The sequence below is a fragment of the Arachis ipaensis genome, chromosome B05, assembly GCF_000816755.2.
Source record: "Arachis ipaensis cultivar K30076 chromosome B05, Araip1.1, whole genome shotgun sequence".
Taxonomy (NCBI): Eukaryota; Viridiplantae; Streptophyta; class Magnoliopsida; order Fabales; family Fabaceae; genus Arachis; species Arachis ipaensis.
This window is the reverse complement of record NC_029789.2, coordinates 66,079,433-66,107,327: the sequence shown is the minus strand read 5'-3', so window position 1 is coordinate 66,107,327 and position 27,895 is coordinate 66,079,433. Positions and strand designations below refer to the sequence as shown.

Sequence of the window (27,895 nt, the reverse complement as noted above, 5' to 3'; positions counted from 1 at the left end):
TAACTTTCATTGGGGGTTGTACTCGTGATAACTCAAATTTTTTATGTGAAAATTATTTGTTAGTTTGGAGCTATGCTTACAACGAAGTTCTTATTTCTATAAGAGAAATTCTAGACCGACACAACAAATCTCAACTATCACTTAAACACATGTATTACTGACATTTCACTGTGTAAGACACTCATGATCCATGATAGACCCTATCAACAATGTTCTAATTGTTGCTTGAAGATGAGCAAACACTCTAAGTTGGTATGGGAAGGGGAAGAATAGGTGGAAAATGACAACAATAGTGAAGATGAACTACAAGGTGGTAAAGTTCTTTTTCCTCTTATTCGTTTCCAGTATTTTAAAGTGCATGATTGTCTGCTATTTTTTATGTATACATGTGTGTATGAATAAGCATAGCCTGAATTTTGATTTGTAACATCTTGCTGTCACATTATGACTACCATCTTGAATTGTGTGAGTTCAAAAGCAATAAAGTATCATGATCATAAACAAACAAGAAATTAAAAAAGAACTTAGCATGAACTTATGAGTATTGAAAGGCTAGTATAGTTAATTGTTGCTCAATTGCATTAGATTTTATTTAATTGAAGTTTTCATCTAGGACATTTTAGGAAATATTTGAAATCATGAAAACCTTGAAGAAGCAATTACAAACAAGGCAAGAAAAAGAAAAGGGAAAGAATGAGAAAGCTGAAGGCTCTGAGTACCGATGACAATTCAATTGTTAAGTACTTATGGTGTTTATGTATCAGGCAAAAAGCTTGAAAACAAAACACTTAGAGTCAAGGCTAGGCTCAAGTTCAATTGCACTCCCTCAAAGCTCAAGGCTCTGAGAATCAATGATTAGAGAGTAAAGAAAAGAAATAAATGAGCTTAAAGAAGTCCTCTAATTAAATGCTTGTGGTGCTTATCTATCAAGTGGTAATACTTGAAAACAAAAAATTTAGATTAGTAGCTTTGTTATCAACTCATAGGGCAAAGCACCCAAAAAGGAGAAGCTAATAAGAGAATGAAAAGTTTGTTTCAAGGAAGAAATATAAGGAAAAGATTTCATAAAATGAGCTAGATAGAAGCATCAATCATTTACATTTCTTTTGTGATTGTAGCATGCATAGAAAACTAGCCAACCATGAACATCAACTTGCTATTCTTCTTACCTTGGTTTGTCAAAACTTACTGCATGATTCTTTTCTTGCTTGGGGACAAGCAAGGTTTAAGTTTGGTGTTGTAATGACATGTCATCTTGTGCCTATTTTCTATGCTTTTTCATACAAGAAATTGATGATTAATGCTTAAATATTGAAGGTTTTTTTTGCTTAAATAGTATATTTCTTTGATCTTTTGATTTTATAAACTTTGTAGGAAATATGTGGAAAAAGAAGAAAAAAGCATAAAATAAGCTAAAAAGGAGAAAAGAGAAATTCTGAGGCACATTTTGGAGTTTGGACACACTTTGGAGCCTTAGGCCACGCTTTTAAAAGCGTGGCCCATGAATAAATCATGTATGCGTGCATGACGCGTATGCGTGGGTGTGACTTACCTGAAGAAGCACGCGCAAGCGTGGGCTGAGCGGCAGCGTGGAAGTGGAGTTTTTGATGATCCACGCATACGCATATGGGACGCGTACGCGTGGGGAGCGCTCAATTGAAGAATGCTACGCTAATTTAGAGAACGCTGCAAGGGATACGTACGCGTAGGGGACGCGTATGCGTCAATGTGCCAGATTGCCATAGCACGCGTAAGCGTGAGGGACGCGTACACGTGGGTATAAAAGTGCTCCGTTCTCCCTTTGAATGCTACGCTCTCCTGGAAGTGAATTCTGGCTCAAATTAATCTGATTCAAAGCCCATTAAAACTTCAAAGCAAGTGAAGCCCATTGACATCACTCAAAGGCACAAGAAGTAGTTAGGATAGGAATTTCATTTAATTGTAATTTGTTTTCAATTTCAATTTCATTTTGTAATTTAGGAATGCCTATAAAATGGCTCGATTAGTTCTGTTAGAGGAGAGCTCTCACAGACAGTAGGCTGCATTAGTAGTAGGCAGTAGTAAGAGTAGGAGTAGGAGTAGAATAAAAGGCTCTTTGATACACTTTTCTTTTCTGCACTTTCTACATTTTAGTTATATTGAATTCAATTTATGCAATTTTAATTTCTGCAATCTTCTGCTAGAATTCCTTTTTCTGCAAATTTTACATTTCTATTCATGCTCTTTAGTTTGATTTAATTTTCATGCAATTTACATTTTCTGCAATTGTTCTGAGAGCTATGATCTAGTGAATTTTTCCTTTCTGTTACTTGTCCTGAGTTCTGATTTACAGCTTCTTTAATTTCCACACAAACTCACCGGCAAGTGTACCAGGTAGCATCATTTAGTAATAACTCACAGGAGTGAGGTCGATCCCATGAGGATTGATGGATCAAGCAACTTTAGTGAGTGATTAGTCTAGTCAAGCTAATAGTGGTGAATTGGATGAAATTGAAGCAACAGAATATGAATTGCAGGAATTGTAAAATGCAAAAAGTAAAGTGACTGAAACTTTAAAGAGCAAAAAAAGTAAATTGCAGTAAATGTAAAGGGAATTGGGTGCTGGAAAATTAAATGATGCAGTAAATCAGAACTTAGAGCAATTGCATAAAATTAAACTTGCTTGAAAGTAAATTGGAAGCAATAGGAACTAAAAGTTAAAATTCCAGAAAAGGAAAGTGTAGCAGAGGATTGCAGAAATTGAAATTTCATAAACTGAATTCAAGACTGAAATATAGAAAGTGCAGAAAAATAAAAGTGTATCAAAGAGAGCCTTCTATTCTACTCCTACTCCTACTCCTACTGCTGCCTAGCAGCCTAACAGATCTCTAATGAAATGAAACTGATGCCTTTATATAGGCTTTACAAAATGAAAATGAAATTGAAATTGAAAACAAATTATAATTAAATACAAAATTCCTATTCTAGATGATCCTTGTGCCTTTGAGTGATGTCCATTGGGCTCTGCTTGCTTTGGGGCTTTTTTGACCTGTGAAGAAATAGATCAAAATGGCACTTGTTTGAAGTGGGTCAGGATGCATGCTTCCAGTGGAGCGCTCCGTTGAGACAATGAGCATCCCGTTCACTCACCAAGCATGCTAACTTTGGTGTGCTTTTTCTTCAACTAGAGCTCACTAACTTATTGAGCGCTCGTCTCACGTACGGACAGCAACATCCTTTGCCTCCAAGTGTGATATTCCCGAAAACGCTCGCTTTAGTGAGCGTAGCACTCACTTTGAGCGCTCATTTAACGCCACAAATATTATTAATGCCTTTAGCAATTTATATTAACGCATGGTTCATGATGGCGTTAATAATGTATTGCATGCATGCTTTCATTAACGCCTTGGCAAAGAATTGATGGCATTAATAATATTACATGCATGCTTTCATTGGCTTTATTAGTAATGCCAATTACTTAATGTAGCGTTCATTCATTTCATTCATTCTCAATTGCCATTAATAATTAAATGCATCCATGCTTTAGTTATTAATTCATGATAATGCATGCATAAGGTTTTAATGCATATGTATCATGTTACCAATTCCAAGGCTTCATGGTCATGGGCTACGCTTTTAAAAGCGTGGCCTAAGATTTCAAAGCGTCCTCAAACTTTAAAGTGTGCCCCAAAATTCTTCTTTCCTCTTTTTGAGCTTAATTTGTGCTTTTTTTGCTTCTTTTTTCACTTATTTCCTACAAAGTTTATGAAATCAAAAGATCAAAGAAATATACCATTTAAGCACAAAAGTATTCAATATTTAAGCACTAATCATCAATTTCTTGTATGAAAAAGCATAGAAAAATACGACTGATGAAGCCACAGCTTCAGAACCATTCAAACTCACCTGCAATGTAAAATTACATTATTCTCTTATTATTTAAAAGTTACTACTCTATTCAAAACTATAATCAAGTTTTTTTAACGATACAAGAAATCATGAACCGCATCTAGATACATTGATAACTCACAAATTAATGATATTTTGTATCCATAGTCCACATGATCATTATTTTTCTAATTTGGTATCTATAACTGATTACTAATTCACACTGCATCCAATCTAATTACTAACCTAATCTTATACATAATTTAAAACTAGAAGTGATAATTGAGTGAATAGCATTAATTGAAAGTAACAAAGTAAGGTAAAAGTATCATACTAGAGTTCCTATGACAGCTCCTATGGTTGAAATTGAAGCAGCCATGGCTGTGTTATTGTCCTTGTAGTAGTAGAAAGTAATTGTACTTACTACAGAGGAAAAAATGAATACTATAAAGATTTATTATAGTGGCTAAGTTAAGTTTACAGAAAGGACTATAAGGGAATATCTTTCAAGATTGGTTGTAGAATTCTTAACATCCACACAGTGAAGATTAGTTTTTAAACCACATTGCAGACATATGTTGCCTCCAAGATATAATAAGTTATCCTTACGAGATAGATATATTCAACTAACAGTGTAATTCTAAAAGTGTTGGTTAATGATATGTTATAGAACCTATATGACCAATTGGTCTAGAAGCTCATCCTAATTATCCCATATCTTATCAAAAGATGAACTTTTAGCATAACTACACTAGGTAGGATAAACTTTGGCATTCTTCAAGGTTTTAGCACAAAGGGCTCCTGCATAAGATGTTGTTGAACATAAAAAGCAATAATATCTTTTAACCTAATGGTATGCGAAATTGTTACTCAGGTTGTAAAATTTGTTGTTCGTTCTCTCCCTGGCATGGCACCAACAACTGGTGCACAATACCATGGTCCAAACATAACTTCACAACTTCGCATAACTAACCAGCAAGTGCACTGGGTCGTCCAAGTAATAAAACCTTACGTGAGTAAGGGTCGATCCCACGGAGATTATTGGTATGAAGCAAGCTATGGTCACCTTGTAAATCTCAGTCAGGCGGATATCAAATGGTTATGGAGTTTTTGAATAATAATAATAAATAAATAGAAAATAAAGATAGAAATACTTATGTAATTCATTGGTGAGAATTTCAGATAAGCGTATAGAGATACTTGCGTTCCTCTGAATCTCTGCTTTTCCGCTGTCTTCATCCAATCAGTCTTACTCCTTTCCATGGCAAAATTTATGTAAGGGCATCACCGTCGTCAATGGCTACATCTCATCCTCTCTGTGAAAATGGTCCGATGCGCTGTCACTGCATGGCTAATCATCTGGAGGCATCACCGTTGTCAATGGCTATATCCCATCCTCTCTGTGAAAATGGTCCGATGCGCTGTCACTGCATGGCTAATCATCTGGAGGTTCTCGATCATGCTGTAATAGGATTTACTATCCTTTTGCGTTTGTCACTACGCCCAGCACTCGCGAGTTTGAAATTCGTCACAGTCATTCAATCCTTGAATCCTACTCGGAATACCACAGACAAGGTTTATACTTTCTGGATTCTCATGAATGCTGCCATCAATCTAGCTTATATCACGAAGATTCTGATTAAGAGATCCAAGAGATAATCATCCAATCTAAGGTGGAACGGAAGTGGTTGTCAGGCACGCGTTCGTATGGGAATGATGATGATTGTCACGTTCATCACATTCATATTGAAATGCGAATGAATATCTTAGAAGCGGAATAAGTTGAATTGAATAGAGAAGCAGTAGTACTTTGCATTAATTCGTGAGGAATAGCAGAGCTCCACACCTTAATCTATGGTGTGTAGAAACTCTACCGTTGAAAATACATAAGTGATAAGGTCCAAGCATGGCCGAATAGCCAGCCCCCAAACGTGATCAATATGATCCTAAGATGATCCAAAGATCATAAGATGATCCGAAGATGTAAATACAATAGTAAAAAGTCCTATTTATACTAAACTAGTTACTAGGGTTTACAGAAGTAAGTAATTGATGCATAAATCCACTTCCGGGGCCCACTTGGTGTGTGCTTGGGCTGAGCTTGAATATTACACATGCAGAGGCTCTTTCTGGAGTTGAACGCCAGGTTGTAACGTGTTTCTGGCATTCAACTCTGGTTCGTGACGTGTTTCTGGCGTTTAACTCCAGACTATAGCATAGAACTGGCGTTCAATGCCCTTTTCCGTCATCTAAACTCGGCCAAAGTATGGACTATTATATATTTCATGAAAGCCCTGGATATCTACTTTCCAACGAAATTGGAAGCGCGCCATTTTGAGTTCTGTAGCTCCAGAAAATCCATTTTGGGTGCAGGGAGGTCAGAATCCAACAGCATCAGCAGTCCTTCTTCTACCTTTGAATCTGATTTTTGCTCAAGTCCCTCAATTTCAGCCAAAAAATACCTGAAATCACAAAAAAACACACAAACTCATAGTAAAGTCCAAAAATGTGAATTTAACATAAAAACTAATAAAAACATCCCTAAAAGTAACTAGATCCTACTAAAAACATACTAAAAATAATGCTAAAAAACGTATAAATTATCCGCTCATCACCTAACAACATAAACCTTAGGGATAAATGGTTTAGGACAAGGAATAAAAGTTTTAATGATAACCAGCAACAACTATAGCTTTAAAAAAAATTGAACCAATAATTCAAAAAAAAAATTGCTAGCCATTTAAAAGAATTCAGAAACTGCAATGCAAAGGAGTAGTTACAGTGGTTGTCTCAATTTTGATATTCCAGAATCCAATTTTAGTTATAGGAATGATGAGCTATGCACTCACAGTCAATGGAGTCATTATGTACAGTGAAACCAAGAAGAGGTATAGATGAAATTTTGAAAAAAAAAAATTAATTTAGACACAATTACCAATGAAAGAGTACATAATACACCATACAAGCGAAAGGACTATTGCAGAATATGAACTTTCAACAATTGTGTTATGTTAATAGGAAAAGGAAAATTTCACCTATTTCTTTTTTAATAATTTATTTTAGCATGTATGTACGTGTTTGCAGAGCAAGACTTGGAGGTCATTATACTTCTTACATTTGTTACCTACACGATATTCACAAGAATGTAGCACCAAAAACAATGAATGAATACCCAAATTAAATTCCAACATACCTTCATATTTTGAGAGATGATGCTTCTTTTGAGTTCTTCAATCTAGCAAATTTTAAACCTTCCAGTTATGTTTCTTTTGGGTGTTGATCTGAATATTTCCTTAGAAGAATATCAAAATGCACTAATACCGTAACAAGATAAAATTATAAAACAAAAATATAGCCAACATCTACAAAAGGATTTTCTTTTCTTTAAGGGATTAAAGGAGGGTACACATTTTGCAAGGAAAGATAAACCTTTTTATAAAACAATTCAGTAGCATATATGAATCATGAAAGTTATTATATCAAAATTTCTAACCATTTTAGTTTCTATCACTTATTGAAATAACTAACCTATTTAGAAACCAGGGATTGGATACTTAGTAGTAAGATCTTCAACTTTACTATGCAACTTTGAGACTTTGTCTCCCAAAGGAAACTCTCGAGATGTTACAAACTTCAAAAAGTCTTGTAGTTTTCTCCCTGAGACCAGACTCTTGGCTTGAAACTTATCTGCACACCCTCAAGAATCAAATCTGCTATTAATGTGAATTCTTTCTCCCCAAGTCCTCTTGTCGACATTGCAGGTGATCCAATGCGAATGCCTTCCAGAATTAGGGCGCTCTTGTCACCTTTTGTGTTTTGGCATGTTAGTGAAATGTAGCATAATCATCACCAAGGATACATTAGAAAATAATACACTAAGGATCTCACCTGGCACTGAATTCTTGTTAAGGGTTATGGAAGCCATGTCCAGAATCTTCTCTACTCGGGTGCCATCAATACCCTAAAGGATGTAATGCCAATTAATATGATACATAGCCAGAATAAGAAAAGGTTAGTTCTTTTTTTATATTATACAATACCCTAAAGCAAACAAAATAGTACAAATTAAAGTAATCATGAATTAATTTGAAATACTAACAATGTTAGAACTCCAACACAATCTTAGTGAACAAGCTCGGTCAATGAAGAAACACAAAAGCTAAACTTAGTAAGGTATTGAATAGAGCAATAATTTTTGAGATAAGGTCTTGGAATTTAGGTAATGACTTAAGCTTCATACTAACATAACTGTATCCAGATTTATAAATTCCCAAAAGCCTCCCATCTGGTACCGTTACTCACTCTTGAAACCCGAGTGATCAAAATAAAATAAAAAAAATAAGAACAGATAACACTAAACCAAAATCGAAATGAGAACACCAAACAACAAATTAAAATCAAATAATTAAAAAACCACAACTGCAAAAGTTAGAGAACAAATTCAAAATCAATAAAAATCAAGATCAAGAACATAACAGAAACTGGCAATGAAAAATAGATGCAGACAAAATACACGAACAAAAATCAAGAACAGAATTGAGCAATGAAAAATAGATGCACTGAAAGATCAAGAACCAAAAATGAAGAACAGAATCAACTCCAGTACAAATAGAAGCAATAAAAAATCATAACAAAAATCAAGAATCAAGAATAGCAACCAAGAGAATACTAGAGAACTGCAGAAAATATGCTAACCAAGAATCAAGAACAAATTAAAAATATAACAAAAATCAAGAACTGAAATACTTAGGAATAGACCAGAATTAACTAAAGAACTGAACAGAAAAACAAATAAAAGCAGTAAAAAATCAGACAAAAAAATCAAGAACCAACCTGAATCAGAGGCTCCATTCCTGATGATGCAGACAGAGAGTGGCAGAGTGCAGGGAGGAATGGAGGAAGTCGCGGTGGCTGCCAGAAAGGGAGAGGTGCTCTACGACGACGGCTGGACGGGGCTCGACGATGGAAGGCGGAGGGGCTCGACGCGATGGCGCAGGGGATGAAGACGCTGCTACCTGCTGGCTTGATAGCGCAGCAAAAAATGGAAAGGGTTTAGGGGTTTGCAGCGATGGAAGGGAGCGGTGGCAGAAGGAGCATTGACAGAGGAATTACGAGCATTGGCGATGTTCTTTGCAGAGTGTTGTGGTTCTTTGTGGAGTGCTAGGGTTCTTTGGAGTGCTGAAGAGAGGGTTAATCGTCAGTGTTTACGGTGAGGGACAATGAAGAGAGCGTTAACTACTGCCATATCTAAACGAGTTAGGGTTTAAGTTCTTTAAATGAGGGAGAAATGGTATAGGGCCAGTGCACCATGAAGATGGAGAAAGATGAAGTTTCGAAGAGAGAGGGTGTGCCAATTGTGTAACTCGTCAATGTCATTTTGAAGGGACTTCGTTCAAACATTTTTTTTTCTTTGGAACCTTTTGGCCACGCTTTATAAGCGTGCTGAAAGACTTGTAAGAAATAGCTACGCTTTTAAAATGATATAATAATAAAACTTTGTTGTCACGCTTTAAAAGCGTGCCTATTTCTCTCTATGGTTACGCTTTTTAAATGTAGCAAAAAAAATACGTGGCCAAATTTCTAATCAATTGCCACCCTCATAAAAGCATGGCCATTGACCCTTTTTGCCACGCTTTTGAAGCGTAGCAAAAAAATTGTGGCCAAATCTCTCTTCAATTGCCACCCTCATAAAAGCGTGGCCATTGATCACTTTTGGCCACGCTTTTAAAGTGTGGCAAAAAAAAGCATGGCAATAGACCTTTTTTCTTATAGTGCACCCCTGTCCCAACAAGAAAGTTTACTCAAGCTAACAACAAAAGGAGAGGCACTCAAAACAGGCGGCATTAATGGGCTCCTCTTTTCTCTTGAGGTCATTCCTCTTAACAAACTGGAAGAAGAGGAAGAAAATCAGGAACAACATGTCAAGCTAATGACATTAAAAGAGCGCTTGTTGGGAGGCAACCCAACCATAGGTAACATTTCCTTTCCTTGCTTAGTTTACTTCCAATAATTTGGCATATGATTGCATTCTATGTTTGGTGTTGCCATGCAACAATTTGATTTTCAATCTTCACTGGGTACTTGCATCATTCTAAAATGAAAGTGTCACACTAAGTTTGGTGTTGCCACTTATTTTCCATGCTTTGTACCATGCACACCACTTATTCATGCAATCATATTGTCTTTGTTTTCTTTCTTGTGCCTTTATTGTATCTTTAATTTTTGCTTGCTTAACCACATGCATACTCACACTTTATTATTTTAAGACATTCATGATCTATCATAAGCCCTATCACCACTATTTTACTTGTTGCTTGAGGATAAGCATTCATTCTAAGTTTGGTGTGGGAAGGGGAAGAATAGGAGGAAAAGGACAACAATAATGAAGATGAACTACAAGGTGGTAAAGTTTCTTTTTCAATTGCATGATTGTCTATTATTTTTCTTTGTATGTATATGTGATTGCTCCTTGTGAATAAGCATAGCTTGATTTTTGAATTGTAACATGTTGCTATGTTATCATGATTGCCATCTTGAGTTTTGTAAGTCAAATTAAGTGAGTAATCATGATTATAAACAAACAAGGTAATTAAAGAAGAAGTTAGCATGAGCTTATAAGTATTGGGAGGCTAGCATGACTATTGTTGCTCAATTGCATTTGAATTTTATTTAATTGGAGTTTTCATCTAGGACATTTTATGTAATTTTTGAAATCATGAAAACCTTGAAAAAGCAAATGAAAATAATGCAAGAAAAGAAAGGGGAAAGAATGAGAAAACTGAAGGCTCTGAGTACCAATGACAATTCATTTGTTAAGTACTTATGGTATTTATGTATCAAGCAAAAATCTTGAAAACAAAACACTTAGAGTCAAGGTTAGGCTGAAGTGCAAAAGCACTCCCTCAAAGCTCAAGGCTCTGAGCATCAATGATTAGAGAGTTAGAAAGAGAAGAACAAAATGAGCTAAAAGAGTCCTCTAATTAAATGCTTGTGGTACTTATGTATCAAGTGGTAATACTTGAAAACAAAACATTTAGAGTCATAGCTTTGCTTTTAACTCATGGTGCAAAGTGTAACGACCCAACTCCCAGTATGCCATGGTCATACAAGAAGCTAAGTGTTACCAACTTGTTCTTCCTAATTATTAACTATTACTTAATATATGAGCCTGTTCCTTGTTAGAACGTTGCCAATTTTACAAGTAACTTTTTTTTTATTCGCTGCAGATGATAATGTAAAATAAACAAGCATACATTGAGAGCAATAAAAGCAAGCATAGAGAAATATAGAAATATAGCAGATAATATACATCATTTACACTATAACACAACATGTAGCATTTACACAAGATCAAGTCAGTTTACGTCCTTGTCAACCTACGTAGCTAATAAATACACGACACTCACAGGGCCTGGCATATACAAAAAGCCGCTAAACTGGCGCCCAGGCTAGCCTAACCACTATATAGCTCCTAGATCTCGGGTGTACTAACACAAGTGAGAGACTAACTAATAGATAATGTCAGACTAGAGTGTCATCAAATGAATGCCCCTACTGCTGTTAAACTATATCTACACGTGGCCGTTCAAAAGATCATCATGAGGCTCGCCCATCTCCTCATGCTGCTCTATCTCTATCTCAGGATTCTCCTCCTCATCATCATCCGCAGCTACAGTGATACCCTTAGATCCACCAAAAACTCTGCTGTCACTATGTACAAAACTATTCGCGAGTACAGGTCCGTTCGCGGAAATAGGAGCTACCCCATCGTCTGGTAGTGCCGGCTTATCAGGCTGTGGAAAGTTTGGGATCGGCTCAGGGAAAAAGTCCCACTCTGGTGGAATCACAGGTACGAAGTCACCAGCTAACTCGAGCTCATCAGGAATGTTAGGCTCAGGTGCCGCCTCGTTCAAGGGTTGAACTGGTATAGGGTGTCCGGGACCATCGGGAAAAGGATGTCCAGGTGCGTCAGGGTGTAACCAGGATAAAGGAAAGTTGAAGGGAGCATCGGGGTCAAAATGCGGGATAGACAGAGGATGTTGGAAGGGACGGTTTTGTAATGCGTAATGTCTCATACGAGGCTCCGCACTCAAAATGTAGTAACCGTAGTACACTGGATCCTCGTAAATGTATAGGTCTTCGACTTCATAGAGTATCACGCCCGTTTCTATCTGATGGGGGAGGAGAGAGAAGGGGGTAAGAACTAGGAAGTTCTTAGTAGGGTCGGGGTTATTAGTTAAATTCATTAATTCCGTGTTGTTTAGTAGATAAATAGCAAAATACCGAGAAGCAGTGATCAGAAGAAGCAGATAACTAGAGAAAACAGAGAGGATAGAAAGCAAAACACAAACAAGAGCATACAAGAAAATAAAACACAAACACAGTGAATAGAATACAAACAAAGAAAGCATACATTCAAACAACAACCATAACAGAGTAAATGCGCAACCAAGTATGATGCATGTCTAGCCCTAGTGCAGGTAATGAGCTCATTTGTCGGTTTCTACCCGCTCCCGACGTAACCCGAAGTAGCTGAAACGGGTATGGTTTTCCAGTCAGCATAGGTACAGTTCTCAATAACTGACGTATGTGTCATATCCTCTATAAGTAAACTCTGCCTTATAGGTGGCGGCATTCTAGCCGTGTATGAAATCATGTCCTCTATAAGCAATACTTGCATTACAGGTGCGGCATTCTAGCCATGTATGAATTAATATCCTCTGCAAGTGATCCCAGGTTATCAGTTGCAGGTATAGCTCTCAATAGCTTTGTAGTACTGGAAAACGTTCTGTGGTCATACCACTATCTATCTGACTGCCTTCACGCTGCAGATCATCACATAATCATTCTCATTACCATCATTCATTATCATTCTCATTATTCATCATCACTTTATATAGTACCTCTTTCTTTCTCTGTTCAATCATAATATACAAACTTTACATCTTTCACTTTTACAATATCTTGGCTCAAACCATTTATCTTTATCATATTACTCTTTTCTCTTTGTATCTCTTTACTCTATTCTGGTTTCTCTTTTCTCTGTATCTCTTTACTCTACTCTGGTTACTCTGTTCTCTGTGTCTTTTTACTTTTCTCATATTACTCTTTCTTCTGTATCTATATCACTTTTTTTTCTTTATCTCTTTACTTTACTCTGGTTACTCTGTTCTCTGTGTTACTTTATTCAGCTCTGATTTCTCTCCTTAACGTATGTATTTAAAGCTTATGTAAATTTCGGTATGAATAGTTAGCATGTCCCAAGTATAGGTTCATTAAGTCTATACTGAAACAGTTTAACTTTTCATATATTACCTAACCCTAGTCGCAGCTCAAGGACTAACTATGTTGCCCTGGTTTGTTAGCTAGTCTCTGTCTGTTTTTCTGTCATTAAAATTTTACAGACTTTTTCTTCGATTTTTATCTTTTCTTCAACTTTTAATCTTTTGTTTATCTTTGCCTCACTAATATGTTCTTTCTAAAGCTTTTACAGAAAATTGCCTTTTCCGCATTATTTTATTAATTTTATTAAAATATTATTTTTAATTAAATATTATTATTTAATATTTTATTATTATTTATTATTTTATCATTAATTTTCGAAAATTACCTTACCTTTTACTTTTAAGCTTTAAAAGTTACTTTTTACCACCCGTAACTTTTAATATTTCTACTTTAACCACTCTAACTTTCTGAAATTACTAAATAACCCCTTAAACACCAAAATTTTTACTTCCTTGCCCTTTTAAGGATCTAAAGCCTGTTCTTCATTATTCTTCATCACACTGAAAGTGTTCTTCATGTTCTTCATAAATTCTTCAGATTCTTTCTCCATTTTTAACCGTTTTTCAGTCTTTTTAGCAACCGATTTTTACTATAATTCATAATAAATTAGAAGCCACTAAAACCCCATCTTTTATACATGATTTCAACACAAATTGGACCTCAATTTAAGCCTAGGGTTTTGTTTTTCCAGCTGCCCCAAGAACATGAACTTTAAAGCTTGAATTTCATCAAATTTCATCAAAATTTCACCAAATTTTCACCAAGAATCAATCATATATACAACCAAATTTTAGCACAGCCAAATCATACAACATTCACACAACTCAAACACAAATAATCAAGATTAATTTCGTGACACCCTACCTGGTTTTGCTGCTCCTAATTCAGTTAGACTTTCAGGTGGTCCCTAAGCACTTTTTCCTCCTAAATCACATCAAGAAAAACTTTAAATCCAAAAACCCTTAACTAACCAAATCTCACTCAGCATGTTAGGAAGTGATTTCTAACCTTAGCCTTGCTGGAAAGTCACGTTTCTTGGCCCTCAAGTCAAGTTAAGCATGATTCCTAAGGTAGAACATCAAGAAAACACATGTTTAAGCATGTTTCCTTGAAACCGAATCAAAAGAGAGATGGTGCAGCCAAATCACCTTGATTCCAGCCTTGATAAGTCATATGATCATGTAGAGAAAGAAGAGAGGATCATTTTGGTCGGATTGGAATTTCGATTTGAGTTTTAGTTCAGCAGAAATCAAGCTTTGAAGATTTGGAACTAAGAACTTTTCTCTCCTTTTCTCTCTTCTTATTTTCGGCCACAAAGTGAAAATGAGCCAGCCTTGGGGGTTTTGGGGGTGTAGGGTGAGTTGTGATTGGTTGGCTTGGAGGTGGATTAAAATAATATTAAAATATCTCAGGTGTATAACTACTAAAACTAGATGTATCGGAACACTTGTAAAAACATCTCTAAAAATTATTTTCTGAGCTACTAGCATAAATGACACTAGTAACATATTTATTATGAGAATAAGACATGTCTAATGAGGCCTTAGCATTGCTAAAGTCATCAGAGAGTGCTGGTGCTAAGCTGCACCAGTAAACTGTGAACCTGGTTAAACCGATTTTTCTGTTTTTAACTAAAACTGACCAGGTAACCTTATAATATTATTCAAGAAGCTTATAATACTAATATAATGATAATATCATCCTATTATCTCTCTTCTCTCATAAATTGAGTCCGGTTTGTCAAACTAAGACTATTTACGAAAAACCGAATCAAAACTCCTAACCGATACGGTTCAAAAACTAGGTTCTTCGTGACCGCATTATCGAGCTTGCCTCAGAATAGGTTCTAGCTTAAAGATAACATAATAACAATGAGGTTTGAGATACTTGATGATATATCAAAGGTTTTCCCATTACTGATCTTCCGGAGAAATCCGTACTTTCAGAAAAGATCTCACGTACTCGAAAACTAGGGTTGTTACATTCTACCCTCCTAAAAGAAAATTTTGCCCTCAAAATTTTAGTTACCTGAGAATAGATGTGGGTAATCAGCTTTCATCTTATCTTTCAGTTCCCAATTGTGCTCTTCTTCTCCTCTCTGTCCCCAAGCTACTTTGACTAAGCGAACAATTTTGCCCCTTAGCTGCTTATCACTTCTTTCTACGATCCGAACTGGTTATGCTTGATATGTCAAATCGTTTCGTAACTGTACTGTCTCTGGTTGTAAAATGTGACTCTCATCGGGAATATATTTCTTAAGTTGCGAGACATGAAAAACATCATGAAGGTTTGACAGATATGGAGGAAGGGCTACTTGATAAGCTACTAGACCGACTCTTTTAAGTATTTGGAAAGGTCCTATGTATCGAGGGTTAAGCTTTTTATTCTTAAGGGCTCTACCTATTCCAGTAGTCGGGGTTACTTTCAGAAAAACATGATCTCCCTCACTAAACTCTAAGGGTCTACGTCTATTATCGGCATAGCTCTTTTGATGGCTTTGTGCTGTCTGGATCTTCTGACGAATCCCCTTTATATTCTAAGTAGTTTCTTGAACTAAGTCTGGACCTAAGACACCAGCTTCTCCGTCATTATTCTAACATAATGGTGTCTGACATCTCCTTCCGTAGAGAGCTTCATAAGGTGCCATTCCGATACTTTTTTGGTAACTGTTGTTGTAGACGAACTCGACCAACGGCAAATATTTATCCCAACTGCCTTGGTTATCCATCACACAAGATCTTAGCATGTCTTCTAATGTCTGGATTGTCCGCTCTGGTTGTCCGTCTGTCTGAGGATGGTATGCTGTACTCATGTGCGATTCTGTTCCCAATGCTTTCTGGAAAGCTCCCCAGAATCTGGAAGTAAACATCGAATCTCGATCTGAAACAATTAACGAAGGTATCCCGTGAAATCGTACGATTTCTTGAATATATATCCGTGCCAGCCTTTCTAAAGTATAGTCAACTCGAATCAGAAGGAAGTGCGCTGACTTTGTTAACTTGTCTACAATAACCCAAATGGCATCATGCCCTGTTGAGGTTCTTGGCAATCTCATGATAAAATCCATAGTGGTCTGCTCCCATTTCCATTGTGGTATTTCCAAGGGTTGCAGGGTTTCTAACGGCTTCTGATGTTCCACCTTCACCTTCTCTCAAGTTAAACATTTTGAGACATAATCAACTACCTCTTTCTTTAACCCCGGCCACCAGAACATTTGTTTCATATCTTGATACATCTTTGTCACTCCAGGATGCATAGAAAATCTACTTTGGTAAGCTTCTGCAAGAATCCTTTGTCGCAAATCTCCAGAACTAGGCACACAAATTATGTTCTTGTATCTCCAGAGACTGCTATGATCTAGTCTTACAGCTTCTGGTTCCTCTACTTTCATCCGTCTCAGCATCATCATCATTTCTGTGTTCTGAACACAGTCTTTGGTATATCTAGCTACTTGAAGTTGGTGATGACCCAGTCACAAATAAATCTTTGAGAACATAGTTGCACCTTTCAACTAATCCATCAAATCATCAATCCATGGAAGTGGGTAGTTGTTCTTGATAGTGACTTTATTTAGCTGTCGGTAATCTACACAAAGTCTCATTCTACCATCCTTCTTCTTTACTAGCAATACTGGAGCTCCCCAAGGTGATGCAATGGGACGAATAAATTTCATTCCAAGTAGCTCATCCAACTACTTCTTCAACTCTGTAAGTTCCAGTGGTGACATCCGGTACGGTGCTATGGAAATCTGTCCGGTTCCAGGTACAAGTTCAATGCTGAATTCTATCTCTCGCTGAGGAGGAAACTCAGGTATGTCGTCCGGGAAAACATCAGGAAATTCCTTCACCACTCGGATCCGTTCTAAGCTTAGTTCACTGTCATTCGAGCTAGCCGCTAACAGAACGTATCCTTCACAATCACTCCCATCTAATGTAACTCTTACAGAATTCAGATATAAAGTATAAGACAAAAATGGTTTAATATCTAAACTATCAGACGGAATAACAGCAGTTCTTTCATAGCAATCAAGGAAAACATGATACTTGGACAACCAATCTAATCCTAGAATAACTTTCAAACCACATAGAGGCAAACAGATTATATCATGTATAAAAGTTCTGTTCCTAATAGTGAATGGTACTTACAGGCACACTAAACTAGTCAAGCATTTTGGGATGCAGGTGTATGGACAATTAGATCAAAGTTCAACTTAGAGAAATCTGGTCCCAACTCACGAGCAACAGTTAAAGAAATAAAGGAATGCGATGCACCTAAATCATATAGTACAGTTAGAAATCGATTCTTGACGTAACACTGACCTTGGATCAGGGCGTCTGATTGCATAGCATCATCAGCAGTCATGGCAAACACTCGACCTTGTGGTTGGGTTTGTACCGGATTACGAACAAACTTTCTTGGGTAGATCCTAGCTGTGTGTCCAGATTCCTCACAAGTAAAATAAGCGTTCATTCCTTACAACATCCAAATCTAACATGGCCATAGCCATGGAGATCATAACAGCTATGAGGATAGCTGTGCCTCGCACCGAAATCAGTTAAACTATGCCTATTCGCAGTCATTAAGGTCCTGTCCGCACCAAACAACCAACATTAAGGTGATCAGTCTTAATATTTCAAGTAAGGCACCAACATTCCCAAAATGAGCGCTCATAGACATTCATGCCAAATTTATCTTAAAGATACCCTAATAGCATGAGACACACAAGCAGAGTATGCAATGAAGCATAGTCAGTCCACTCCCCAGGCTCTATTGGGAACGAATTGCTCTGATACCAAATTGTAACGACCCAACTCCCAGTATGCCATGGTCATACAAGAAGCTAAGTGTTACCAACTTGTTCTTCCTAATTATTAACTATTACTTAATATATGAGCCTGTTCCTTGTTAGAACGTTGCCAATTCTACAAGTAACTTTTTTTTTATTCGCTGCGGATGATAATGTAAAATAAACAAGCATACATTGAGAGCAATAAAATCAAGCGTAGAGAAATATAGAAATATAGCAGATAATATACATCATGTACACTATAACACAACATGTAGCATTTACACAAGATCAAGTCAGTTTATGTCCTCGTCAACCTACGTAGCAAATAAATACACGACACTCCCAGGGCCTGGCCTATACAAAAAGCCGCTAAACTGGCGCCCAGGCTAGCCTAACCACTATATAGCTCCTAGCTCTCGGGTGTACTAACACAAGTGAGAGACTAACTAATAGATAATGTCAGACAAGAGTGTCATCAAAAGAATGCCCCTACTGCTGTTAAACTATATCTACACATGGCCATTCAAAAGATCGTCATGAGGCTCGCCCATCTCCTCATGCTGCTCTATCTCTATCTCAGGATCCTCCTCCTCCTCATCATCCGCAGCTACAGTGATACCCTCAGATCCACCAGAAACTCTGCTGTCACTATGTACAAAACTATTCGCGAGTACAGGTCCGTTCGTGGAAATAGGAGCTACCCCATCGTCTGGTAGTGCCGACTTATCAGGCTGTGGAAAGTCTGGGATCGGCTCAGGGGAAAAGTCCCACTCTGGTGGAATCACAGGTACGAAGTCACCAGCTAACTCGAGCTCATCAGGAATGTTAGGCTCAGGTGCCGCCTCGTTCAAGGGTTGAACTGGTATAGGGTGTCCGGGACCATCGGGAAAAGGATGTCCAGGTGCGTCAGCGTGTAACCAGGATAAAGGAAAGTTAAAGGGAGCATCAGGGTCAAAATGCGGGATAGGCAGAGGATGTTAGAATGGATGGTTTTGTAACGCGTAATGTCTCATGCGAGGCTCCGCAGTCAAAATGTAGTAACCGTAGTACACTGGATCCTCGTAAATGTATAGGTCTTTGACTTCATAGAATATCACGCCCGTTTCTATCTGATGGGGGAGGAGAGAGAATGGGGTAAGAACTGGGGAGTTCTTAGTAGGGTCGGGATTATTAGTTAAGTTCATTAATTCCGTGTTGTTTAGTAGATAAATAGCAGAATACCGAGAAGCAGTGACCAGAAGAAGCAAACAACTAGAGAAAACAGAGAGAATAGAAACCAAAACACAAACAAGAGTATACAAGAAAACAAAACACAGACACAGTGAATAGAATACAAACTAAGAAAGCATACATTCAAACAACAACCATAACAGAGTAAATATGCAACCAAGTATGATGCATGTCTAGCCCTAGTGCAGGTAATGAGCTCATTTGTCGGTTTCTACCCACTCCCGACGTAACTCGAAGTAGCTGAAACGGGTATGGTTTTCCAGTCAGCATAGGTACAGTTCTCACTAACTGACATATGCGTCTTATCCTCTGTAAGCAAACTCTGCCTTACAGGTGGCGGCATTCTAGCCGTGTATGAAATCATGTCCTCTATAAGCAATACTTGCGTTACAGGTCCGGCATTCTAGCCGTGTATGAATTAAGATCCTCTGCAAGTGATCCCAGGTTATCAGTTGCAAGTATAGCTCTCAATAGCTGTGTAGCACTGGAAAACGTTCTGTGGTCGTACCACTTTCTATCTGACTGCCTTCACGCAGCAGATAATCACATAATCATTCTCATTACCATCATTCATTATCATTCTCATTATTCATCATCACTTTATACAGTACCTCTTTCTTTCTCTGTTCAATCATACTATACAAACTTTACATCTTTCACTTTTATAATATCTTGGCTCAAACCATTTCTCTTCATCATATTACTCTTTTGACTTTGTATCTCTTTACTCTGTTCTGGTTTCCGTTTTCTCTGTATCTCTCTACTCTACTCTGGTTACTCTGTTCTCTGTATCTCTTTACTTTTCTCTGATTACTCTTTCTTCTTTATCTATATCACTTTTTTTCTTTATCTCTTTACTTTACTCTGGTTACTCTGTTCTCTGTGTTACTTTATTCTGCTCTGATTTCTCTGCTTAACGTATGTATTTAAAAGCTTATGTAAATTTCGGTATGAATAGTTAGCCTGTCCCAAGTATAAGTTCATTAAGTCTATACTGAAACAGTTTAACTTTTCATATATTACCTAACCCTAGTCGCAACTCAAGGACTAACTATGTTGCCCTGGTTTGTTAGCTAGTCTCTGTCTGTTTTTCTGTCATTAAAATTTTACAGACTTTTTCTTCGATTTTTATCTTTTCTTCAACTTTTAATCTTTTGTTTATATTTGCCTCACTAATATGTTATTTCCACGCCCTAAGTGTTTTATGAAGGTAATTATGAGATTCTGCGCTTAAAGTTGTCTTTCTAAAGCTTTTACAAAAAACTGCCTTTTCCGTATTATTTTATTATTTTATTAAAATATTATTTTTCATTAAATATTATTATTTAATATTTTATTATTATTTATTATTTTATCATTAATTTTCGAAAATTTCCTTACCTTTTACTTTTACCCTTTAAAAGTTACTTTTTACCACCCGTAACTTTTAATATTTCTACTTTAACCACTCTAACTTTCAAAAATTACTAAATAACCCCTTAAACACCAAAATTTTTACTTCCTTGCCCTTTTAAGGATCTAAAGCATGTTCTTCATTGTTCTTCATCACACTCAAAGTGTTCTTCATGTTTTTCATAAATTCTTCAGATTCTTTCTCCGTTTTTACCCGTTTTTCAGTCTTTTTAGCAACCGATTTTTACTATAATTCATAATAAATTAGCAGCCACTAAAATCCCATCTTTTCTACATGATTTCAACAAAAATTGGACCTCAATTTAAGCCTAGGGTTTCGTTTTTCCAGCTGCCCCAAGAACATGAACTTTAAAGCTTGAATTTCATCAAATTTCATCAAAATTTCACCAAATTTTCACCAAGAATCAATCATATATACAACCAATTTTTAGCACAGCCAAATCATACAACATTCACACAACTCAAACACAAATAATCAAGACTAATTTCGTAACACCCTACCTGGTTTTACTGCTCCTAATTCAGTTTGACTTTCAGGTGGTCCTTAAGCACTTTTTCCTCCTAAATCACATCAAGAACAACTTTAAATCCAAAAACCCTCAACTAAACAAATCTCACTCAGCATGTTAGGAAGTGATTTCTAACCTTAGACTTGCTGGAAAGTCACATTTCATGGCCCTCAAGTCAAGTTAAGCATGATTCCTAAGGTAGAACATCAAAAAAACACATGTTTAAGCATGTTTCCTTGAAACCGAATCAAAAGAGAGATGGTGCAGCCAACTCACCTTGATTCCAGCCTTGATAAGTCATATGATCATGTAGAGAAAGAAGAGAGGATCATTTTGGTCGGATTGGAATTCCGATTTGAGTTTTAGTTCAGCAGAAATCAAGCTTTGAAGATTTGGAACTAAGAACTTTTCTCTCTTTTTCTCTCTTCCTATTTTTGGCCACAAAGTGAAAATGAGCCAGACTTGGGGGTTTTGGGGGTGTAGGGTGAGTTGTGATTGGTTGGCTTGGAGGTGGATTAAAATAATATTAAAATATCTCAGGTGTATAACTACTAAAGCTAGATGTATCAGAACACTTGTAAAAACATCTCTAAAAATTATTTTCTGAGCTACTAGCATAAATGAAACTAGTAACATATTTATTATGAGAATAAGACATGTCTAATGAGGCCTTAGCATTGCTAAAGTCATCAGAGAGTGCTGGTGCTAAGCTGCACCAGTAAACTGTGAACCTGGTTAAACCGATTTTTCTGTTTTTAACTAAAACTGACCAGGTAACCTTATAATATTATTCAAGAAGCTTATAATACTAATATAATGATAATATAATCCTATTATCTCTCTTCTCTCATAAATTGAGTCCGGTTTATCAAACTGAGACTATTTACGAAAAACCAAATCAAAACTCCTAACCGATACGGTTCAAAAACTAGGTTCTTCGTGACCGCATTATCGAGCTTGCCTCTGAAAAGGTTCTAGCTTAAAGATAACATAATAACAATGAGGATTGAGATACTTGATGATATATCAAAGGTTTTTCCCTTATTGATCTTCTGGTGAAATCCGTACTTTCAGAAAAGATCTCACGTACTCGAAAACCGGGGTTGTTACACAAAGCACCCAAAAAGATAAGCTAAAAAGAAAGAAATGAAAAGCTTGTTTCAAGGAAGAAACATAAAGAAAATATTTCATAAAGTGAGCTAGATAGAAGCATCAATCATTTGAATTTCTTTTGTGATTGTTGCATGCATAGTAAACTAGCCAACCATGAACATTTAATTGCTATTCTTCTTACCTTGGATTGTCAAACCTTATTGCATGATTCTCTGCTTTCTTGGGGACAAGCAAGATTTAAGTTTGGTATTGTGATTCCAAGGCATCATGGCTTGTCTTTCTATGGTTTTTCACCTTTAATTGTAACCAATCATGCTTAATTATTGATTATTTTTGTGCTTAAATCATAGATTACTTTCATCTGTTTGAGTTTATATATTTTGCAAAAATTGATGGAAAAAGGAAGTAAAAAAGCACAAAACAAGCATGAAGGAAGAAAGGAGCATAAAAGAGAAGCAAAAAAGAACCAACGTTGGAGGGAACATTGGTGAACCAACGTTGCCACTCCAACGTGCTCGACAAGACATGGAGGAGAGAGAAACATTTGAGCCCAAGTTGGCTCTCAAACATTGCCTCAAACGTTGGCCATGAGGAAGGTGCATAGTTGGAGCCGAAGTTGGACCTCCAACTATGCCTTAAACTACCCATTTCAAGAGACCATAGTTGGAGCCAAAGTTGGACCTCCAACTATGCCTCAAACTATAAACTCATGGTGCAACATTGGAGCCAAAGTTGGTGCTCTAACGTTGCTAGCAACGTTGAGGGGTTCAAGATGCCATAGTTGGAGTCATAGTTGGACCTCCAACTATACCTCCAACTATGCTCCCGATAGCCTGACGGGGTCTTCTTCAAACAAGAATAACTTGAGCTATAGAGCTGCAAATGAGGTGATTCTAAAGGCATTGGAAAGTAGGAATCCAGAGCTTTCCAAGCATATATGCAACTACATGGATGACTTATAAACCTCTATTTCATGGTTTATCTTGTGCTCATTTGAGTGGTTTTTATCAACTCTTTACCCACTTATTCATACTATTTGCATGGTTTTACATTTGCCTTCCTAATTATGTACTTTGATTGAAAACATGCTTCTTTGGACTTATATTTTCTAATATTAATCCTCTCTTATCACCATTAGATGTCTTGATATGTGTGTTAAGTGATTTTAGAGATTACAGGGCAGGAATGGCTCAGAGGATGGAAAGGAAGCATGCAAAAGTGGAAGGAATACAAGAAGTTGGAGAAACTGCTAAGCTGTCCAGCCTGACCTCTTCTCACTCAAACAGCTATAACTATAGCTACATAGGTCCAAATGACGCAGTTCTAGTTGCGTTGGAAAGCTAACGTCTGGGGCTTCGATTTGATATATAATATACCATAGTTTCCCTGATGCTAGGCGACGCGACCGTGTGCTCCATGCGGCCACATCGCAGTGACGAAAAACCAGCGTAGCAGATTTCTTCTCCAGCGATTTCTGGGCTGTTTTCGACCCAGTATGCAGCCCAGAAAACACAGATTAGAGGCTATAAAGTGGGGGATTGCATCCATTCATAATGAGGCTTTCACATTCACAATTTTAGGAGTAGATATAGTTTTTAGAGAGAGAGGCTCTCTCCTCTCTCTTAGGATTAGGATTTAGGACTTCTCTTAGTTTTAGGAGTGACTCTCAATCCCAGGTTCAATGTTCTTTTACTTTATATTTATCTCTTACTTTTAGATACTTTAATGCAGATCAAGCTAATTAGTCCCTTGACTTTCCTTTGCTTTAGTAAAGGTCAACTAAGTAGAATTAAGATTCAACTTTCATTATTATTGATAAGGATAACTAAGTCTGGACTTCCAATTTCTTATACCTTGCCAAGAGATTTTATTATTATTATTTTATTTTACTTGTCATATAACATATTCCCTCCTTACTTCCAAAACCCCCAATTTAGAATCTTCATAACCAATAATAAGTACATACTTCCCTGCAATTCCTTGAGAAGACGACCCGAGATTTGAATACTCGGTTATCAATTTCAAAGGAGTTTGTTACTTGTGACAACCAAAACGTTTGTAAGAAAGGTTGATTGCTTGGTTTGGTAACTATACTTACAACGAGAGTTTACTATAACCTCTAAACCATCAATCTTCCGCTCTTTCAAAATGGCGCCGTTGCTGGGGAATTGCAAACGTGTGCTTTATTATTGGTTATTGTAAATATTTTATTTTTGCTTGTTTATTTGTTTTTATTTTTGTTATTATTTTTGCTTTTTTTTAATTTAAGAGGTTATTGGTTTTTATTTTAAAATTTTTATTTTATTTTATCTTATTTCAAAAATCAAATTTCAAAAATTCAAATTTAAAAATTTTCAAAATTCAAAAATTCAAAATTCAAAAATTTAAAAAGACTATCAACAACCACCACCATATGCCTATGAACCCTTTCCTCAACATGACTTTGGACCACCATACTCACAAGCCCCTTTCCGCCAATCACCTCCATATGACCCTAACCCGTATCCACCATACCAACCACCCTATGAGCCAAATGAACTATACATAGAACCACCACCGTTCCAACACAACTACTCTCATGAACCACCACCTCAATATTCACCATCTCCATATCATGATCAAGATGAACTACCTTCCTATTATGAACCCTCTCTCCCAACCAATGAATCCTCATATCCACCCCAACCTCCAATGGATGACAGACTTCGTGTTATTCTTCAAGTGTAAGAAAGGATGAATAAGAGTGTGCAAAATTTTGCAGCCACCTTTGGTGAGTTAGTAAATATAATAGCTTCTCAATATCTGAGCACTCATAGAACTCCCAAGGCTACATGTGGAGAATCGAAGGAAGAGCAAAGCATGAAGGAGACACTAGAAACTTCGGTGGACAATGAGGAACATGGCTTTGTATTGGAACAAGTGGAGGAAGCCATAATAGTTGCAGAGGAAGAAGTGGTTGAAGACTTAGGAGATGCTGAACCTCCATGGGAAAATCAAGACATAGAGCCTCCTTCCAAGATGGTTGCATTTGATGTTGCGGAGGGTGTACAACCTCCAAGGCATACCATATTTGAAGACTTGGAAGAGGTTAATCAAGAGATGGAGAGTAAAGAAGAAAAAGCACAGCCTCCCATGCCCTTGGTGAGCAATGAAGAAGAGATTGAATTGGAAGAAAGCTACCAAGAGGAAGAGGTTGAAATTAAAGAAGCTTGCAAAGAGGTGGAAGTTGTCAAAGAGCACAAGGGAGTGGAGCTTAGAATCACCTTGCCAAAGTTATTGGAGACCCCTCCCCCTAAGTTGCCATCATCCTTCACTACATTCAGGTGGGTAAAATTCATATCCCTTAGCTTTCTAATCCCACTTGAATATGGGCTACTGGAGACGGATGGTCAACTTAGAGCTCTTTGTGGCATTAAGAGTAAGAGGAAGATGGTCAGTGGTAAGAATTGTCCTGCAAGGTTCATTATGGTTGGAAGCCTTAAGTTTAAACGCAAAGGTTGGTATAGAGCTCAATTGAATGGGTCTAGGAAGTTATTTGGACACTTTAGTGAGAATTCAGATTGTTTGCTACCCGGAAAGAACCATGATGATCAACACAAAGACGGGTGCAAAAGCAAGGTTTGGGACCCCGGAATTCATTCCAACAATCAACACTCTTGGGGCCTTGTAACTTGCTTTAACTTACTTGAAGGCTTTCTGCGCCTAGTTTGGGATCCCGGAGGATATTGGAATCACAAACATTGGTGGAGATTCCTGGATAAGTTCAAGCATAAGCCACCATAACAAAGGACTCCCCAAATGTCCAACTTAAGGACTTTAACTAAAAGTGCTAGGTGGGAGACAACCCACCATGGTATGATCGTTCCTTTTTCATTTTTATTTAGTTTTATTTGTTTTCAAGTTTTATTTTATTGTATTGTATTGAACCTGGAATTTTGCATAACATTCATATTCGCATTGCATTCTGCATACTGCATTATTAAAAAAAAAATAAAAAATAAAATATCACGCGACGCGACTGCCTCATTGACGCGTCCGCGTCGCAAGGAGATGGGAGACAACACTAATATGAACAGAGAGTTACGTAGGAGCAGCGCTGGAGGCGTGCCAATGGCACAAATTGTCCCACGCGACCGCGTCATATGGGAGTAATGGCCTCCCACGTGACCGCGTGCCCCACGCGGCTGCGTGCCCTGGATTTCGACATAAAAGGGTGTACAACCAGTTATTGTGCTAGAGTGGTGCTGGATTGGTGAGGAACGCACAATTCTACCCACGCGGCCGCGTGACCCACGCGACCGTGTCACATTCTTCTAAAGCCCACTCACACGATCGAATGCCCCATGCGGTCGCGTCACTTAAAATTTGGCACTAATAATAATTTGAACAGAGAGTTGTGCGAGCGCGAGGCTGCCCTCACGCCAGTAGCATGAATTGTGTCACGCGACCGCGTGACCGACGCGACCGCGTCAATCAGTTTAAGCGCAAGTCGCGCGGTTTCGTGGCCCACGCGACCGCGTCGCCTGCGCCGCACAACATATCTAGATCAGCCAATTTTCTTATCTTTTCTTCTCTAATCCTAATTTCTTCTATCTTTTCTTCTTTCTTTCTTACTTTATTTCTTTTCCTCCTCATTCTATTTTAATTAATTTATTTGCATATTTCCTTCATTGCATTTTAATTTTGTGCATATTTTTCTTTTCTTTTCTAAATTCATTATTTTACCTTTGGTGTTGATTTTCTTATTTAACTGTTGCATCTTCTCTTATATTATTTTGGGTGCTTCATGACTTATTTTATTCTAATTAGGTAATATTATTTTAATCAATGCTAATTTTTATATTACTGATATTCTTTTTGCATTAACATGAACTTACATTGTCTTTCATTACCCACTCTCTTTCCCATTGTTGCAACTTTTGCACCACTGGTATGCCATGGCTTCGATTGTTTTCTCACGTACATGTTGAAGCTTCCATGTAAATGAGACCCTTATCATTTAGCATTAACACCCATATTTTATTTATTTTCTATCTTTTGGGTTACTTTTCTTGTTTTTCTCTTCTTTCAGGCTGGCCACCGAAGACGGAAAAAGAGAGAAACCTCTAAAAGGGGAGACAGACAAGTCCATCTGCACATTCCTTGATGAGAAAAGCATCAGTTGGAACAACCCATCCACCTGCACATCTCAGCATGCACCGAGGACGGTGCAATCTTTAAGTATGGGGAGGTCGATACCGATCTCCATGGGTTAGTATTTTCTTCTCAACACCAATATTTTATTTTCCTTATTAGTTGTTGCATTTGCATGTCTGTTTGATTTCTGTGCATATTTTACCACTTGGTTGAAGTAATATTTTCTTTTTCAAGAAACCTTTTAGAGCATTTCACTAATTTGAATAAAATTTAATATTACACTTGTTTGAAGAAATATTTTACTGGAACATGGTTTAGAGCTCGAACACACAAAACCTGTGAGATTTTTTGAGCTTATTTGAATTGGTTGCATTTTATCAACCAATAATTTATTTTTGGTTTGTATTTTTTCTCTCTAAAATTGTGATCTTTTTCTTGCTTAATTCTATATTTCCATGGTTTGATGTATGCATGCACTTACATGATTGAGGCCTTTGTTTCACTGAGCTTACATACCCATATGGCCATACCTTTCATTATCCCTTGCAAACCA

General features: G+C 37.1%; 1 long non-coding RNA gene and 1 pseudogene across 1 annotated transcript; one reads left to right on the top strand and one right to left on the bottom strand.

The window, feature by feature from the left end:
• LOC110262877 lies at positions 50-8,480 on the top strand. Its single transcript, XR_002347889.1, has 4 exons — positions 50-62; positions 1,019-1,028; positions 1,905-1,913; positions 8,330-8,480. It is a non-coding gene; the product is annotated as an uncharacterized LOC110262877 (long non-coding RNA).
• On the bottom strand, positions 7,231-7,865 carry LOC107640669 (annotated as a pseudogene).